This window comes from Pinus tabuliformis, chromosome 3_1 (assembly GCF_031772625.1).
Source record: "Pinus tabuliformis cultivar Carrire ecotype Pingquan chromosome 3_1, CPIR1, whole genome shotgun sequence".
Taxonomy (NCBI): Eukaryota; Viridiplantae; Streptophyta; class Pinopsida; order Pinales; family Pinaceae; genus Pinus; species Pinus tabuliformis.
The window spans coordinates 241,080,670-241,085,546 of record NC_142301.1 but is presented as its reverse complement, the minus strand read 5'-3'; positions in this window follow the sequence as shown (position 1 = coordinate 241,085,546).

Sequence of the window (4,877 nt, the reverse complement as noted above, 5' to 3'; positions counted from 1 at the left end):
ATTCAATGAAGAAACACCTATGGTATCATTTTCATTTTCAAGTGACCAAGTAAAATTGAGTGCTAAAGCTACTAAAGGGAGCACATAAGGAACCTTTGAAGTTGTGAATGGTAGTTCCATCATTGTTCAAAATTTGGTGAGATAGTTTCACATTGGATACAACGTGGATGTTAGGTGGCCGTTGGATGGAATATCTCTAGGTGATGGTTGTGGTGGAAATAGGAAAACTTTAATCCCTCCCCTTCTTCTTTTGCAGCGGTGAGGATAGGAGGTGTACCAAGAACAGGTACAGGAACAGGATCTAGTGAGGGTGATGAAGATATTGTGATGGATTTTAATTATTTTGAAGAGGAGTGTTAGGTCTAGCTGGCCTTGGGAATAAACACATTGGCTCCATGGCCTGACGGTATCTTCAAACCATTATTTCCAACTTCTTTTAAATCATCGTTACAAGAAGTGCATTTATGTAATATAAATTGTCCACTCAGGGCACCTCTATTTTAGGATTTACAGTACCAAACAAGAGATAACAAACTTCAGATCTGATTGGTTGGATTTCTACATATTGAATTTCTTTATCAGATCTATAGAAACAACTTGAATTAGTGAAGTATGTCCACTGTTGAGGTGTATGTGTGTCTATGCCTCTGCATATATGTTTTTGTATAAAAATTTCGACCAATATATTGTGAGAGCTATGATTCCATAAATTTATATTTATCTTAATTCAAACTATTAGATAATCTCCACCCTAGATTGTTTGTGTAGGTTATTATGTGTTGAAGAAAAGGGTAACTAGGTTCGGTATTTGTCAATGTAATTTTGAGCTTTGTACTTCAAGAAAAACAATTATTGTTTTTATAAATTATATGAATGAGATTCTTTCTCATTCTATATATCTAGAAAAGTAAAAGAGTCAAAATTATATTGAATAACTCTTCTTGAGCATTTATGTAATGAACATGAGTCAACCTAGTGTCAAGTAGCCCTCCAAGACAAGCACCATCCTCTAGAAGGAAGACTGCAAGAAAAATGATGAAGAGAACAGTTAATGATGAGCACCAGTATTGCAGCAAGAATGTTGCAACTCCTAGGGCTACCAACTTTACTTTATCAACCCAGGGTTTGTACAAACTTGGAGGTGACAATGTTGTATACGCAAGTAAATGTGATGGGTATGCTCTTTGTCACTGCTAAGCTGGTAATAGACCACTGAGGTTTTTCAAACCAGAAATCTATGGATTCAAAATAAGCTTGATTACCAATCAGGAAAAGAGAAATCTACACTAAGAGAAAGATTGTCTAATGTAGTGAAGAAAAATACTGAAATCAAATGCTAAAACACACCATTTTTCTAACTAACTACTCAGAGGATTTTCTTCAAAACAATGCAAAGATAACATGTATGCAATCCTACTATCCTAAGCATGCAAATTGAAACACCAAACATTCTACTGTTCTGCATATAAATGAATAAAATAACTCTGTTTTTCTTCTTGTCTTTTTTCATGAGAAAGTTTGAAAGCTAACTTCCTTTAGTGATGTGGCAGGTGGCTTAAGGATGATGGTGAATGGTCATAAGGCTTGGGAGACAAGTAGGGGTTCAATTCTAGCTTCCTAGGGGATTTTTCCACAATTCAACCTCAAAACATGCCACTACAGGTCAACCTACAGGATTTCCTAATGCATTCTACAGGATGTCCTGAATTCCTACAGGATCCCATGTATTCCTGCAGGATACAACCGAGAGAAAAAGGAGGGATGTTGAAGGTGATGGAATGGTTAGGGAAGGTGGTTGGTGGATGGAATTAGGCAAGGGAGTGCCTAGGATCACTTCAAAACCAAAAAACAGAGTTGGGAGATGGCTGGATTTGTTGAACAAGCTTGGAGAAGTACTCTTGTGAAATGATGGAATTGGTGAGGGTTTTGGTGAAAGGAAAGAATGATCATGGATGGATGAAGTTGGGATGAGGTTTCTGATTATGAAATCTCTATTTGTTGTTGAAGCTCGTGCATTACATCAAACATTGACATGTATCCATAAATCATGCAAACAAGAAGGATTTCAATTAACTAAGGAAAACAGAATTTCATGAGCTAGTTGCCTACTTCATGCAGGAGGGAAAACTTACAGAATAAGATGAAACCTTAATGATATCTGAAGTAAAACTGAATAAAGAAGAACTGATAACTAAATCCTATTTTTGCAAACTAATAAAATGCTGGCCTAAGTACAGAAAACCCTAAATTCCATGAGAAACTAGAATTTTGTCTTTTTGGGGTGGCATAGGGGTTCTCTCCTCAAACCATGATCCCTGAAGGAAGGAGTGAGGCCAAATCCACCTACTAGAATCTTTGTGACGTTCCTTTATCTCTTCTAAGCTACTGCTGAAGTAAATCACAAATGAAAGAAAACTAATCAAATCTACAACTACTCGCAATGAAATAATTCTAAAGACAATTCAACCATTAATCTATGAAATTGACTAAGCATACAAATAGAAGAAGAGGAGCCTTTGCTGCTAGGGTTGGGCCCTAACCCAAGAGCTTTAGCCCTCTGAGTCAACTCAGTGCTAGATCAAAGAAAATGCTCATTCTCATTATCAAAACAGAAAATTACATAACAATGTCTTCCACAAGTCTTGAACTCGAAAATGACTTGTGTTTTTACAGCAAAAATTTGAATCCTAATGAGGCTCTACACCTTGTTATTTATACCACTGAATTCTCCAACGAATTCCTTAAATATAGGGAGGCTCAACTCACAAACTTTAGATAAACTAGTTCTTTAATTGTCACTTGCTCGACTGCCTTTTGATCTCCATGACTAGGTTGCTTGTACTTTAAGTTGGTGTGATTGATGGAGGAATATTTGAATTAGTGAGTAGTAAATGAGGAGGATCTACCTCCTACAATATCTCATCCTTGTCTCATTCAATTTTCAACCCTTAATTAGCAAAAATTTCCATGATTTTCTCTCAAAAACCTGCAATCAATGCATATTAGTCCACTAGGCATAATATCTCACTTTGACTCATCTCATTAAGAAAAATATAATTAAAAGATGCAATAAATTATGAGAAGAGTTGATTTGAATAAGCTAGGAGGTGGATTAAGGTCCATATAGTTACCCAATGATGAGGCTCATCATCACCCCCTACTGAAAGTGTTGCTCATCCTCTGAGAAACTCAGTCAATATCCATGTCCTTCATTGCTCTAATGGCCTCCCTGACATCCCATGCTTCTAATGTAGTTTCCTCTTCCTCTGCATAGAATCCTTCCTTCATTTCTATCTCATCCCACTACTTTCTTTCTTCCTCTTCCTTCCAACATTTCTAAGAGCAGTGGTGGACTGAGTCTCAAACCAATCCAATTGACTTTGAGCCTTTAGAGAGATTTCTTATACATGGGTGTCATGTTTAGTGCTTCTCTCATTCTCTGAGGAGAATGGTACTCTCTGATTTTCAAGCTGTAGGGTAGAATGTTCCATCTCCTTTGACAAGCTTGCATGTTGTCATCCCGTAATAGCCTAAGCATGTCCTCAAAGTGTGTGACTACTTGCTCTTGGGTAGCAAGGTACCTAGGTGCAAGTTGAGGGTCATTTGCAATCAAGTTATGGGTGCTGATGACAACCATTGGATTTGACTGCTCAACTATTATCATGAGAGGTTTTGTTTCTTCCGGTGCCATTATTTTTGTTAGATGATCCAAAAATAAATATTATCATAGATTATTAAGTTAAAATAAAATAATTATTAATTTAAGATATTAAATTATTATTTATTAATCTAGAATATTTAATTATTTAATGAAGACATTTAGAATTAGTATATTGTTGTCAAAGATATGACTCTACAAATGTGTTGTATCTTAGGTTCTAATTTAGGAGAATTGGTAGTAAGTTGATTGAATAGCTTTTATTGTAAGTGGACACTTGTTATTTTATAAGTGATCCATAATTATGTTGGAAATAATACTGAGAGGGGGGGGGTGAATCATTATTATCAAGCCAAATATTCCCTTTTAAAAATCAGAGGATATACGCTACTTTAGTTAGTAAAACCCGCGTATATACGCAACTATGTAGAAGGAAACCCGGATATACAATGCAGACTTATGATTTACTTTATCTTTTAGATGTTGATTATTAATCTGTGTATCTGAGTGAAATAAACAGTAACCAGACCAGTAAAACAGAACAGAAGACAGTCACACACAAGAACACAAGATATAAGGTGGAAACCCAATGTGGGTGAAAACCACCTGCTGCAATTCGTCTCTATCTTTCTTTAATTAGAAACTTCCTTTTACAATGTACTGGTGTAGTCCTTTACCAGTACGCAGGCTACAACCTACAGAGAGCTACAACCCTCTCTCATTTTCCAGCTTCTCCTGGAAGGGAGCTACAACCCCCTTAGCTCTTATACTAGCCAAGATACTAGTACGTAGGTGTTGGCCTACTGAAGGCTACAACCTTCTCTTTCTTCCAGGGACCACATTTCATAAAATTTTAGACTGGATCCATGAACATCAATCAATCATCAAGATTTCTGCTTCAACCAATCTCCTTTCCACCGAACAAAACTGATTCACAATAAACACTTCTCTGACAGCTGTACCTAGAACACAGCAACAATAACCATATACCAAATTCTGAACCCAAAACACTGCAGCAACAAACAGAGGGAGCTAGACCACAATAAAATATGTATACGCTACTTAAACAACATGAAACCTGCGTGCATACGCTCCTGTGGGTGGAGCAACCTCTGTATACGCAGTTTTCCTTTACTGAACCTGTGTGTATACGCGCCTTCGCTTCACTGAACCTGCGTATAGATTTATAAAGGAGAATTTACTCTTTCAAATAGTCAAA